Genomic DNA, 15,713 nt, shown 5'->3' on the forward strand with positions numbered 1-15,713 from the left:
GGCAAGTTGAGCCCGAGGTTCATTGGACCATATGAGATATCGAGCGAAGTCGGTCCGGTGGCATATCGCTGATTTTGCCCCGAACTCAAAAAGGTTCACGATGTCTTTCATGTTTCGATGCTTGACGCTATAGATCCGATCCATCGCACGTGATTAGTCCATCGAAATTGAAATTCAAGCTAATATGAGTTATGAGGAAGAACCGATTCGTATCCTATCACGAGAAGTGAAAGAGTTGCGAAACAAGCGGGTTCCGCTAGTGAAAGTGTTATGGCTCAAGCACGGGATAGAAGAAGCTACTTGGGAGACCGAGAACTCTATGAAAGAACGATATCCAAACCTATTTACGGTAATATTTTCGGGACGAAAATTTCTTAAGTGGGGAGAGTTGTGACACCCAAAATTGACCCTAGTCGGAATGTGGTTTCGGGACCACAAAACCGAGGCATAAAAATAATTAAAATTTATTTTGATGCCTATAATATGTGTGTGCTCATGTATGACATTTTATGATGGTTGATTTAGTGTTATAAGGTGAATTTCACTAGAAAGGACTTGTGTGAGAAAATTTAGAATTGAGATAGGCAAATGTGGAAGTGGCCTATTGATGCACACTAGAAATGTTGTCCTTGCATGTCAAATTCCCCAAATTTGACTATAGTGGCCGCCAAGGTGGGCATGATGGGCAAGGAAAACATGTTTCCAACATGTTTGGCTAGTGAGTTATGTAGGAAGTATTATAATAAAAATAATCATAAAAAATGAAAAAAAAAAAGAAAGATGAGCTTGGATGCCCTTGTTGCCGTGAGTAGAGGAAAAGGAGGAAATTTTGTTCATCCATTTTCACTTCTTGGCCGAAAATACTAAGGAAAAGGGGAGGATTTTTGCTTCATGCTTGGTTTAGAAGAGATCTAGAAGGAGATTTGGCTAAATTGCATCAAGATTAAGGTATGTATGAGGTTGTGTTGGGAGTTTCATGCATGTTTTGGTTGCTAACTTGATGTGCATGTTAGCCATGGCTTAAATCTTTGTTATGCCATGGAAATGGTATTTGGCCAAAGTTGTTATGGTGATAAAGCCATTGCATGCTAAGTGTGAAGCTTGATGATGATGCATGCAATGATGGATTGTCTACTCTTGAGTAAGATTTTGAGTTTTCTTTGTTTTATCATGATTGAAGTTGAAAAGGAGCATGATTGTCATATTCGCCATGATGCATTCTTGAGCATGATTCATGCTTCTTGCATGTTAGTTAAAATTTGTGTTTTGGATGGCTATGGACACCTTGAAAATTCGCCATGCTCATATATGCATATATATGATTGCACATTATGTTTGGTTATGAACTAAGTGATGAATATATTGGTTTAAAGAAGAAAATGTGGAAGAATGCTTGTGAAATTGCAAGCACAATTCGGCCTAGCACACATATAAGTGCTTGATGCTATATTATGAGTTTTGGGCCACAATGTGCAAAGCATTAATTAGTAAATTGCATGCTGTTTTTGTGAGGTATTAAGTGCAAAATTGACCTCAACATGTACATGAATATTCGGCCTTGGGTAGCCTATTGAAGGCCTTAGCATTTCCTTGATGCTCAAATAAATTGTATTGAATTGCTTGATGTAGTATAAAATGTGCATGACCATTGTGTATTTAAGCTAAAGGGTGGCCATATGACCATTTAAACTCCTTGTCATATTCGGCCAAGAGCTAGCACAATGAGGTTTTAATAAATTGAATTTGTTTGAATTAGCTCAAGAGCTTAGAGGGCCACAATTGGACAAGGGGAAGGAGAAAGTGATCGAATAGCCGAAAAAGCCGTTCGACAACATCCGAGGTAAGTCCTCAAGAAGTGACCTTACTTGAATTATGTGGAATGAAATATGGATGTATTGATTATTGATTTATGTGTGTATGAGTATTCGAATGATACCCGGGCTAAGTCCCGAAGGCGATTATGTTAGTGATTATAATTGTGTTTAAGCCTTGGTAACGAAAATAAATATGTATGTCCAATGATTATTGATGTATGTGTGCATGAGAAATTGATTGATATCCGGGCTAAGCCCAAGACAATTATGCTGGAAATTATAACCGGTTAAGACCAAGGCAATTGTGCAAGTGGCTACATCCGGCTAAGACCAAGGCATTCGTGCGAAGTCATTCTATCCGGCTAAGACCAAGGCATTTGTGCAAATCGTGATATCCGGGTTAAGTCCGTGAGGCCTTGGTGCGGATTACCATAACCGGCTATGTCCGAAGGCGATTGATCGAGTAGCGACATCCGGTTAAACTCGAAGGTATGGGATTTGAAAATTATAAGCTTGCTGGAAAATTTCAGCTAATGCACTTGTGAAATTTCCCAATGACAAGGTAAGTGCGGTGTGTGCTTATGCGCTAGGAGTAAGCGTGTGAATATCCGCTCCTATGATGGAACGAGTTATCGGCCTTAATGAAGCCGTTATTTGTGTATGAACATAAGAGTTGGGATGGTGAAGTAAGTATGATTATGTGAATGTGCATTAATGAAATGATGCATTTAACTATGTGAATGTATTGCTGTAATTAGAGTTGATTATATTCCTTGAGACTTACTAAGCATAAAATGCTTACCCCGTTGCTTTGGCTCTCGGTTTTCTAGATTTCGCTCAAGCAATCGGATTTGGGATCGTTGAAGTCAAGTCATCCACACTATCAAGCCTCCATTTTGGTATAAATTTTGGTTGAACTTGAGATGGCATGTATAGGACTACCTCTTGTTTGTTAAATATGTTGTATTTGTAAGTATGTACGGCCATGCGAAAATGGCTCGAAAAGGAAGCATGAACTTAGACTAATTGTGGTTTGTATGTATATATTTGGTGTCATGATGTGGCTATGGCTTGGAAATGGGAATCTTGGTCATATGATCAGCCATTGGCATGGTTAAAATGATCATATATGAACCTATGTATGGCAAGACTAGTTGATTCATGGAGACTACCAAATAGGTAAGCCCTACCTTAAAAACAGATGCTGCCAGCTGCAGTGGCGTGAATGTGAAAAATCACCAAAATTCATAGGAATGGAATTAAATAGTGAATAAGCTATGTAAATGAACCTTGATGAGTATATTTTCATATGGAAGAAACGAAATGGTCATAGGAGTTACAGGTTAAGAGATATTAAAGCTATTGTGAGACAGGGCCAGAATGGTTTCTGGGTTCCCTGTCGCAACTTTAAAAATTCACTATAAATTATACAAAAAGAATTAGGAGACATACCTTATATGTACAGATTCCATTTTGAGTCTAGTTTCATTAGAAACAAACTACACCAGCATTAAAGCCCTGTACAGAGAGATATTCAAGTTATACCGCGCGAAGGTCAGAGCAGTCGATCCCTGTAACATGGGTAACTTTAACTAAGAAACTGTACCAATTGGCCCGACCAAAAATCCTAGAAATAAATCCATGGATGGATATATGAGTCTAAATTCAGGGAAAATTTACGAAACCAGTTTCCGAGTTTTGAAACTCGAGATATGATTTTTAAGGCGACAGTGACGCAGTTTTCCAGCCTGACTGGAAATGTCAAATTGGTGGGCAAAACATGTGAACTTGGCTTGTTAACCCCTCGGGTCCGACACCGGCGATGGTCTCGGGTTTGGGGTGTTACACAAATGGTCATGTGTGGTAGTTTTTGAACTAGGCTATTATGTTTGGGAATATACAATATTGAATTGGTTTGGTAAGTGATGTTTTGATATATTTGTGGCGTTTTTGAATGGCATATTGGTTAGATGAATTAGGGTGTTCAAAATGGCATGTTTATGTGTATTTGAATGGTTTTTAAATCTCTTGAATGTGTGCCCAAATGGTTTGAATGGTTAGTCATGAATTGGACTTGAATTAGCTTGATTTTTAGGTTAAATTTTGCGTTCACACGGCCTAGGACACGGGCTATCACACGACCGTGTCATTTGAATTTTCTTAGTGTTTCAAGTCAATGAGTTACACGGCATAGCACACGACCTGACACAGGGCTGTGTATGGTAACTCAAATAGTTACACAGCCTGGCACATAGCCTGCGACATGGTTGTCCATGACCGTGTGTTCCTTGTTTGAATGTTACACAACCTAGCTATGTCACACAGCCTAGCCATACGGCCATGTGACCATTGTTTTCACATTTTTGCATCTTTTTCTTAAAATCCTTATTTTGTTTCAAATTAGTCCTGAATCACTTCTAAGCTATTTTTAGGGGCCTCGAAGGCTTGATTTAGGGACAAAACGCATATGATTGAATAGTTTATAATATGTTTAATTTATTTAAATGTTATGATGTTAAATGTTTTTCGATTGTACGCTAACACTCTGTAACCCTAATCTGGCAATAGAGACGGGTTAGGGCTGTTACAAGCTGACTGGAGCTGCAATCTTAAATCAGTGAGCCTTAGTAAAATTAGCTATGAACGTAAGTTAGCGAGCTGTTAGGAGTTGCGATCTTAAATCAGCTATCTCAAATAATCGAAGGTTGTGTTCTTAAATCAATGAGCCTTAATAAAATCAGCAGTGAATGTAGGTCAATGAGCCTTAATAACATTAGCTGTGAATGTAGGTCAGCGAGCTGTTAGGAGTTGTGATCTTAAATTAGCTAACTCAAATAATCAGAGGTTGGGATCTTAAATCAGTGAGCCTTAGTAAAATCAGTTGTGAACGTAGGTCAGCGAGCTGTTAGGAGTTGCGATATTAAATCAGCTAACTCAAATAATTGGAGGCTGCGATCTTAAATCAGCAAGCCTTAATAATGGAAAATAACCCCAGTTGCTTTTGTATTTAAGTAGAACTATAGTCTGTGAAGTTTGATACTGCTTTATGAGGACAAATCAAATAGTAGTAGAATAATTAGTTCCTTACAACATAGGATAACAATGTTAAGTAAGATGTGGTTATATATTTTTGCATGAAATGATTTCACCAAATTAATCGATAAATTGAAAGACAAGGTATTTCCAGACATGGAATGTGAAGGATTTATCTTACTATGTCATGCTTTATAGCGATTAAAAAATTCAGAACAATCAAGCATTGTTATATAACTAAAGAAACACAGTAGAATCAATACCTTACTCGATGTTTGGTTGCTCCATTTAATTTTGTTTTACAAGTTGGGTGGGGTAATGATTGCAAATTGGATGTGCTCAATTTCTTCTTGTGGTAAGTAAACAAAGTTTATACTTGTCTAATATTAAAAGGTTTTTACAATTTTCTGCAAGTATTTTGAGGGTCAAATTTAATAGGCACTAGATTAGAGTCATAGGTCATGTCAATATGGGTAACACTATAGAGCAAATAAACTAAACTACATGCACATAAAATCACTTTCAGCATCAAGCATGTATAGCACACTATGAAGTCAAATACCAATTATCCTAAACTGCATGTCGGGGAAAGAATCTAAAGGTGTTTTCCAAATATATACACAATTAATGGAGTATCTTAGGCTCCACTACATCACTATCATAATAAATTCCAATCACAAGTTAAAGAAAATGATATCAATATTTGTGAAAAGCACTTTTGTTTACAACAAGTTTGGATAGAGAAATGTTAGGAGTGTAAAGTAGAAAAAAGAAAAAGGTTTTCCTGAACCTGTTTGGAAGTGAAGATTCCACTTTGATTGTTTCTACTTGTGATCTTATTCTTAGCTTAGATTATGATCACAAGGGTTCCTTGCTACTATGATTGTCTGATTTATCTTTTTTTTTTCAGATGCAACTGATCGGCTACTTAACATCACAGCAAAAATGTGCAAGCGTACACTGTCAATATAAGTATAGTAGACAGATATGAGTCTGTCGGATATCGATCCCACGAGGATGGTTGTCTTTTGTTTATCAATGTCAGTGCAATAATTAGATAGGAGTAAGATAAATTGTGAATGTATTTGTTGAAGAAATAACTTGAAAACAGTAAGATAAAATATGATACTGATAAACTGGGATTCCCAATGTGAATATTCAACAAAATGCTAAGTGCTCACAAGGTATAAAAGGATAAGTGATTGTTGATGTATTAAATTGCAATGAATATCTTACCAAGCTTAACTTCTATATTTAATAAAAAAACTTAAATATACACATTAGCCACACCTTCCGATGATGGCAATGGAACACTATTAAGAACAAGTGGATTAAATTCCTCTAATCCTCAAGCAACTTCTGATGCCATGCTTGTTAGCTTGAACTATCACTGCACCTTCCAATGTCAGTGACCGCAATAAAATTTCCATGCTAAAAACATTCAAATCCAAATATTAAACAATAGAAGTAAGATTGAATAAAATAACATTTAACCCAAAAATCATGTGTACTTCCGTACTAACATGAAATAGGAAGTAATCACCAGCGTTTAGAAAAGAAAAATAAAAGAAATAAGTGGAGATTACTATTCCTAGACAACTCGACTTGAATCTATCTATTCCTCATTGTGTCGTACTCAGGGCTTCTCGTCAAGAGCTGATCTGCATCCTTTACACGTTGGTTCACCCGTCAAAGCTTAATCCGCCATAGCCGAAAGCTTCAAGGGATAACTTGAAAAAGATGATCCAAAAAGGGATCTCTTTTTTCTTTTCATATGAATATTTATATATTTTTCCCAAATAGCTCAGGTGTCCTTTTCATCAGAATCATGCTACCTCTGTACGTACAAGTTAGTTGTACTAGACTAGATAGTTCACACATTTTTGTTCCTATTCGGACAGCTATCAGGTGTGGTGACAATTCTGGGCACAATCTGAAATTGTTCATATAGCATCATCAATACCAAAATATGATAAACTTAAGGGTAAATAAGCCAAGGTCCACTAAGTCATAAAATGTAGATTACTGAACTGAAAATACTAAAATATGTGCTAAAGATAAATAAAAGGGAACAAATTAACCAATAAATAGGGAGAAAACATATGTTCTTTCAAGTACTATAGCACCCCTAAACTTAAGTTTTTACTTGTCCTCAAGTAAAACAGAAACTGACAAGGCTATATAAGAATTCACTAAAGTAAATGATCATTCTAGCAACTTTAATCACCTAAAATTCCAATGAATGATTCACATTCAGATGACAAAATATTGCATCGATAATACATAAGTATGAATGACTAAGATTGCATCTTTATCAAAACCAGCCTCATGCTTCAAATCTTAAATTCTATATACCAATACAACATTTATTGTATATATATATTTTTGTGTGTGTGAATAAGGGATATCGTTAAATTATTGTACCCTTGTTCTTGAGAAGTAACAATGAAATGCAACAAACCCCCAGGAAGTATATAATTGCACTGACACACACTCATGCAGTGGCAGCCTTTGGCTAGATTCATTTTTCTAACGCTTGCATTGGAGTGTTCCTTTTTTAACATTTCACAATACACCCAATTGGGAGTGTCACTTATTCATAACTATATATACATATGAGTAGGTATAAAAGGCAGATTCATTCAAGATTCAAGGAATGCTACTAGTCATCCATTACTAATGCAGTCTAAATTATTATCCAAGAATTGAAGATACAACATTCAGTCAAATTTATCCAACTCATTCATTAATAGTTCACATAATTCAAGAATTAAGCATTGAATGTAACAAAAAAATTTCAACACATTGCATTAACCACAAATAAACCTTGTATGCTTCATTAAAAAAATTAAAATATGGGTGTATTTCTGATCCCCATATGCATTCCCCCAAACTTAAAGTTCACATTGTCCTTAATGCACTAAGATTTAAATGTGATGACAATAACAATGCAACGACAATGTTCACTAACAAAATGAAAATTATAGTTAGATGCAATGCATGAACACTATAGCTAAAACTTAAAATAAACTAAATTATAATTAGATGCAATGTGTGAAGACTATAGCTAAAACTTAAAATAAACTAACTCAATTTTCCTCGGCCATCAATGTGGCTGCATGATATTTCTTCTTCCTCCTCTTTATCTCCTCCTTGCGCTTTTTATCTTTGGAGCGCTTTCTCTTCTTTTCTTTGGCTTTGCACGATCCTCGGATTGCTCCTCAAGTTCCAGCTCTACCTCGATATCATTGGTTGTTTCTTGTGTAGGAGGGGTCACCTTGAGTGGTTCGATATAGACCACTATAGCCAATGAATTGTGGTGCTCCTCACTTGTTACCTCTGTAGCTTCTGCCAGTCTAGCTCCAAATTATCTTTAGTTGCATCCATAAGCTCGGATGCATTGACAATATCCTCAACAGATTCTTTCTCAGCAGCTTCTGTCTTAGTATTTTCTTCCTTGGCCTTTTTATTCACAACTTCAATACAGATATCCTCCTCTTCCATAGCAACTTCCTCCTCAATAGCAGGTGCTTCTTTATTAGCAATGACTTCACCCTCGACCAGGCTACCAATCCTTCACATGCACTCCTCAACGTCCCTTGATTCCTCTTCTTTCTTAACATCAAAGACGTACACAATGGGATGAGATTTCACTGATTTGTCTCGGTCCTCTAGGTCATCTTCCTAGGAGGAGGATTCATACTCTCGGATAATTTGTGGGACCACTGGAAATTCTAGGAGTGGGGTCAGGCTTAACTAACTAATGTGGCTACAATATAATTGTTATAGGCCCTGGTATAAGCGTAGAACAAATTTTGTGATCTGTCCATATCCTTTATTATAGCGACAAGCCTGATCTGCGTATTACTGATGGAATTGGGCAACTTCTCAATATCCTTCATTTTCGCAGCAATGATGTATCTGCAATCAAGTTTGTTCATTGGCTTTCTACTTTGGTTTTGCCCTTCCTTGTCTTGCTGGTCCCTGCCTCCTTCATTACCGGCGTATTTTTGCCATGAGTCATTCTTTCAATAAACGCTTCATTGATCGGACCCTTATTTTCCAAGATCTCTTCATCATCATGGGGAACGATCCGTTTCTACTGGCACAATAGCATCACCAGCGACAGGAAAACCAAAATTCCATTTTGCCTTGCGGCATAGTTAGCAATTTCTTGGTGGAGTATTGCACTGACATCAATCTTTCTGCCCTTAACAATTAAATGTATCAGGTACATTCTATCAAGGTTGATTGCGGTGCTGTGAGTAGAGAGCAGTAGCTTGCATTTGACAAAATGAAACCAGATTTTGCTTTGCAGTGTCAAGAAGCGGTGATGCATTGTATAATTCTTTTGATGTGAACTCGTCTGGAATGCTCATTCGACACATTAATCATTCACCAATAAGTCCTTTTTTTCGTCTACGATATCTTCAATAAACTTGGAGGGTTCATCGTCATCCACCTTAGTGTTGTACAGCTCATTGATTTTTGTAGCATCCCATAGAATTAAACCTTCTCGAACAAAGATAAACTCCAACTCAAAGTCATAAAAGTTAGCGTAAAACTCATGTTCCAATAAAGGAGAATAGGTTCCAGTATGTGTACAGAAAGTTGCCCACTTCAACTTAGAGATGGTTCTGGAGACTTGTTTGCCCAAATTTTGCTGTTGCGAAAGGAGAATGCCCTGTTCTGGGTGGAAGTTTCGCTTTAAGATGTTTTTTTGAAATCGATCTTTGGTCGCTTTCATTTAAAAGATCACCAGCTCCTTTTTCTTCGTTGGCATAGAAGATTCCGACTCACGAACTACAGTTGCAAAGGATGAGTGTTCTTCAACAGGCTTGGTGGCTTTCTTGGCCGATCCTCTCGTTCTTGCCATATTTTGCTTGTTTTATGGAGTGGAGATGGTTTAAAAGTGTAAGTGTACGAACTTGGGGAAAAAAGTGAATAAAAATTGTTGTTTGGGTGTTTCACAGTCGGCATAGTGAAGAGGGTTTTATAGTGAGTGAAAGAAGAAGATGGAAAGACGTGATTTTCTAAAAGGAAATAAAGCTAGCAAGAATAATTATGTCTAATGAGAATTGCGCCTGTTCAGACAGATCAGACCTCTTGGTGACTTTTGATCAAAAGGTGGGATTTGAAATTTCTGATCTGCCCTCATTTGTGCTGAGTCAAAAGTGATAATACACTAGAATGAACTGCGTTGACAATAAAACCTAAGTGCGTCGACAAAAAAAGCCCAAGTGCGTCGACAATGGTACCTAATTATTATGCAAAAATAGAAAAAAATAAAAAGAATTAAAAAAAAACTAGAATAGAAACAAAATAAAAATAAAAATAAAATTACATAATAAATTTCATAAGAATTAAAATTTTTCGACCAATTAAATGGTTTCTGCCTGCTTGTGATCAATATTCCTAAGATAATGTTTCAATCAACGGTCAATCACTTTGAATTGGTGTCCATCATTTAAATCTTGATTATGACTGCACCATGAGGAAATACTTTAACAACTTCGAAAAGTCAAGACCAACGAGAGCTCAATTTACCTAGGTGCAATTTCAGTCTAGAATTGAATAATAAAACTTGTTGACCCGCGATAAATTGTCGCTAGAAAATAATTCTATCATGCTATCGTTTGGTCTTTTCCTTGTAAATTGCAACGTTTTCATAGGCATTTCGCCTAATCTCCTCTAGTTCAGTCATATCCAACAGCCTTTTCTTTCCAACAGCTTCATAGTCCATGTTCACTTGTTTAATTGCCCACATTGCTTTATATTTCATTTCAATTGGCAAGAGACATACCTTCCCAAAAACCAATTGATATGGCGACATCCCTAATGAAGTTTTGTATGCTGTCTATAAAGCCTATAAAGCTTCATCCAGTCTGGAAGACCAATCTTTCCTCGAAGGGTTCACAACCTTCTCAAGAATTTTTTTAAGTTGTCGATTCGACACTTTAGCTTGTCCATTAGTTTATGGATGATAAGTAGTAGCCATTCTATGATTGACTCCATATCTTTTCAATGCAGTTGCCACTTAGTTGCAATGAAAGTGTGTACCCTGACCACTAATCTATGCATTTGGTGTGCCAAAGCAGGTGAGTATATGCTTGTGAAAATAAGCACTTTCTTTGCATCATCCTTTGGGACTGCAACAGCTTCAACCTACTTCGAGACATAGTCAACAACTACTAATATATAAAGATTTCCAAATGAACTTGGAAATGGTCCCATAAAAGATATCGATGTCTTTTATCTATCAATGTCAGTGCAATAATTAAATAGGAGTGAGATAAATTGTGAATGTAGCTGTCAATAACTTGAAAATAGTAAGATAAAATATGATACTAATAAACTAGAATTCCTAACGTAAATATTCAACAATATACTAAGTGCTCACAAGGTGTAAAAGGATATGTGATTGTCGATGTATTAAATTGCAATGAATATCTTATTAAGCTTAACTTCTATATTTAATAAAAAAATTAAACATGCACATTAGTCACACCTTCCAATGATGACAATGTAACACTACTAAGAAAAAGTGGATTAAATTGCTTTAATCCTCAAGCAACTTTCATTGCCATGCTTGTTAGCTTGAACTGTCACTGCACCTTCCAATGTCAGTGACCGCGAAAAAATTTCCATTCTAAAAACATTCAAACCCAAATATTAAACAGTAGAAGTAAGATTGAATAAAATAACATTTAACTCATAAATCGTGTGTATTTCTGTACTAACATGAAATAGGAAGTAATCACCAGCGTTTAGAAAAGAAAAATAAAAGAAATAAGTGGAGATTACTATTCCTAGACAACTCGACTTGAATCTGTCTATTCCTCCTTGTGTCGCACTCAGGGCTTCTCGTCAAGAGCTGGTCTATATCGTTTTCACGTTGGTTCACCCGTCGAAGCTTAATCCGCCATAGCCGAAAGCTTCAAGGGATAAGTTGAAAAAGATGATCCAAAAAAAACTCTCTTTTTTTCTTTTCATGTGAATATTTATATATTTTTCCCAAATAGCCCAGGTGTCCTTTTCATCAAAACCATGCTACCTTTGCACGTACAAGTTAGTTGTACCAAACTAGACAGCTCATGTATTTTCATTCCTATCCGGACAGCTATCAAGTGCGGCGATAGTTCTGGGCGCAATCTAAATTTGCTCATGCAGCGACATTAGTACCAAAATATGATAAAATTAAAGGTAAATAAGCCAAGATCCACTAAGTCATAAAATGTAAATTACTGAACTAAAAATACTAAAATATGTGCTAAAGATAATTAAAAGGGAACAAATTAACCAATAAGTAGGAAGAAAACATATGTTCTTTCTAGTACTATCAGCAACTCAATGCTTGGGTGGAGTTAATACCTGCATTCAATCAAAATACAAATAAAGAAGAAGAAAAATTCAGTGATTCAGATAAAGTCCTACACTGTTTAATATAATGGACTAAGAGTTTATTTCTTTACAAAGACTGGCTTGTTGATAGAGCTCAGTGAGGTTGAGCCTCTAAGGTAGCGCCTTTTTTCTTTCAATTTCTTAATGCAACCAGAGACCTTCATTCGTTACTACATTGATTCCTCAAGTCTCATACAATCTCCATAAATGAGATTTAGATTACAGTAAGAGTTGAGCTTATGAGCTGTAAACATAGAATAGGTGGGCATAACAAATCTGCCTCCCAATTATTTCAAGCACTGTATAAATGTGTCATCTTGCTTAATGTGGGCATAACAAAGATGACATGATTGAAATGATTGATGGTTCAACTACATAACAAAAATAGGCAAATGATATGCACGTCATACATTAAAATATGCCCTATTAAATACATAAACTAAGGAAACCATTTAATGATAGCACATGTAATTATTTTTTATCAGCAATGCTAGTTATATTCTGCACAATAAATACTGACACCTTGGAAGGAAACCAAATGGAGATGCTATGCTATGTTAAGACAACTAGAAATAAACACCTAAATACGTCTAGATTATTTTTAAAAATAAATGAGAATGAAGCATTGGCATACCTTTGTAAGAATCATATCCAAAATATCACTCCCTACTTTCGAATCATAAAGCTCAGTTTAATGGCAGGAAAAAGGTTTGGGGGCACTTCTACGCAACCGGGTAAGACCAGGCTTGATTCTAGATGTATTTTTTTATAGCTTCTCAATATTTTCAAGGAAAATACTAGAGGCTCGCCCTTAAGCATCCTTCCTTGGCATATCATCGAACAATTCATGAGCACAGTAGAAATAGTAGCAATTCATCACTGTTTCAACCAGTAGTAAAATACCAATTTGACGGGATACAAGGAGGATACATACGAATATTGAGTTAAACCACAACCCATTTTATTCTTATAATATGTAATTGATATTACACAATAGAAAAATGGTTATACAAAACCAAAGTAACTCACAAATCTTAACCACAATAGTTAGACGGCATTATAGGGCAAAACCATGAAAACAATATTCATATTAAGACTAGAAGAGCTGTCTCTAAAAGGAATTACCACCTCCTAAATAATTTTATCTGCACAGATCTTTCACTTGACAGAATATAAACGTTTGAAAATAACTAAGAAATCGATCACAAGAAGAAACCCGCATATATAAAAGTGAAATTAAAAATATTCCTTAGTTAAATTATTAAACCAATAATGGGTGATTAGTTAATCGAAGCACATTTAACTTTTAACACTTAAGTTAAAGAAATAAAATTCGAAGGCAACTACAGAATTATTTAGCATAGCACAAATGTTGAATAAGAAGCAGCAACTTACCCCAACAATTGTTTGGGTTGGTTTAACACGCAAAGCTGGAGAGGTCAGCCCAACTCCCTCCAGCATTCCTTCAATACAAGGATGTGAAGTTGCCTTCAAAACCACAGCTCCACCGATAGAGTGACCAAAAAGGAAATAAATATATTAGGGATGTGAGAGCTTCAAAGGGATTAGAAATATAAAATCATAAAACCGTGAAACTGAAATTGGTGCATGTGTCTTCTGTTGGTGCCGCTCACTTCCTCTCAACATCCCCCATCACTATTGAGTACTGCTCCTTTTGGACCAAAATTGGAGAAGCCAAAGAGTTTGCCAGTATTGAAGAAAATGATGACATGAACCTCAGCATCATAGAGAATGGCAAAATCTTTGGCGAGTTCCATCCACGCTCACCAAATCATTGTCGATACTTTAGATCAACGGATGTGTCAGGAGAGAGAACTTGAGTCTAACAGTTAAGAAGAAGAAGATCCATCCCCTTAAGATGACTGTAAAATTTTATTATATAGGATCACACCCGGGTCAGATTCGAGTCGAATCATTTTAATTATAATTATATAACAAATATAATAATATCATTAAAATTTAAAATTATTTTTTACTTTTTTTTCCTCTCTTTCCTTTTTTTCTTTAGGGATTTATTCTTAAACATAAAACTTAATTTTTTTCTCTTTAAAAAAATACCAAACATTGTCATACTCCTTTATTGCCGCTGTCTGACATTATCTCAAATCAATCTCACTGTCAAAATGTTTCTCTCTTCATCCTCTTTCAAACTACCGGGTTTGATTATTCTATAATAAACCTAATTTCCATAAAATAGAACCCAAAGTCATCGCCTTTCCCCAATCTCCACCGCAGGCCATGGGATGGGACAATTATTGAAAATTTTATGTTAAAGTTTTCATATTAGGTAGTACCGCAATAGTTATTTGAGACTTTGGCAATTGAGGATTTTGGACATAAAAAGGGTGAGAATCCCTTAAATTTTTTCAAAAAAATAATTCAGCCCCTATTATTTTTGTACTTCATTACATATTTAAATGGTCAAAATGTATAAAAAGACCCTCAAATTTTTTTAAAAAAATAATTAAATTTTAACTTTTTTTTCACTTAATTGAGTATTTGAATTGTCAAAATACATAAAAAAAAGTCAAGGATAGATCTAAAGGAGCTAGTAGGGGCTCGACCCCCCTAAAATGAAAACTTTTTCATTTAGGCCCTTTATAATTTATATAAAATTTTAAATTAGTAATAGTAAAATTTTACTTTGACCCTTCCTAAAATTGATAAAAATTTGATTTAATCCTCTAAAAACTATAAAGTTATAGGTTATTAAAATGGCGAAATTTTATTTTTATTATCATAAAAATATAAAATTTAATTCGATCCCCAAAATTTTTTTAACTTTGTCCTTGCCTAAATCATAATTTTGGATTTGCCACTAAAAAGGAATTTTGATCGTTAACTTTATGATTAAATATTAAAGTTATAAAAAAATTATAAAATACTTCTTTTGATACCATAATTTTATAATTTTTATGAATTTTATATTTCTTTACATTTTTATAATTTTCTTACGTTTCTATAAAATTTTATAATTTATTTCTATATTTTTATATTTTATATTTTTTACGATTTTTATATATATTTTTCTAATTTTTAATAAATTTTAAATATTTTAATTAAAATTTAATAATTTTTAAAATTTTATTGATTTTTGTTTTTATCATTTTTTTTGCCACAGTCACGCCGTGGTTGTAACATTTGGTGGCTTTAATTGAAAAATTAAGGGCAGTAATGGTCAAAGGGCCTTTTTTAATGGCGGATCCAAAAATATGACTTAAGGGCATGGGCAAAGTCAGAAAATTGTTTTTTTGGGGTGGGCAAAATTCAATTATATATTTTTATGATAATCAAAATGCAATTTCGCCATTTTAATAGCTTATTTCTTTATACTTTTTAAAGGATTAAATTAAATCTTTATCTTTTTTAGGGAGACAAAGTGCAATTTTATCATTACTAATTAAAACTTTTATAAATTATAAAGGGCTTAAATGAGAAGTTTCC

At 34.9% G+C, this 15,713-nt stretch overlaps 1 long non-coding RNA gene across 4 annotated transcripts; it reads right to left on the reverse strand.

Annotated features, from left to right (window-relative positions):
- Window positions 1-11,436: 11,436 nt before the first annotated feature.
- LOC108454695 (uncharacterized) lies at window positions 11,437-14,670 on the reverse strand. Of its 4 annotated transcripts, none has more exons than XR_008271819.1 (3): window positions 13,644-14,670; window positions 12,883-13,068; window positions 11,437-12,218 (listed from the first exon to the last, which is right to left on the reverse strand). It is a non-coding gene; the product is annotated as an uncharacterized LOC108454695 (long non-coding RNA). The 4 variants fall into 4 exon arrangements; XR_008271817.1 differs by having other exon boundaries at window positions 12,320-13,068; XR_001866759.2 differs by having other exon boundaries at window positions 11,437-13,068.
- Window positions 14,671-15,713: the final 1,043 nt, after the last annotated feature.

The sequence above is a fragment of the Gossypium arboreum genome, chromosome 10 (genome assembly GCF_025698485.1).
Source record: "Gossypium arboreum isolate Shixiya-1 chromosome 10, ASM2569848v2, whole genome shotgun sequence".
In the NCBI taxonomy this organism is placed as follows: Eukaryota; Viridiplantae; Streptophyta; class Magnoliopsida; order Malvales; family Malvaceae; genus Gossypium; species Gossypium arboreum.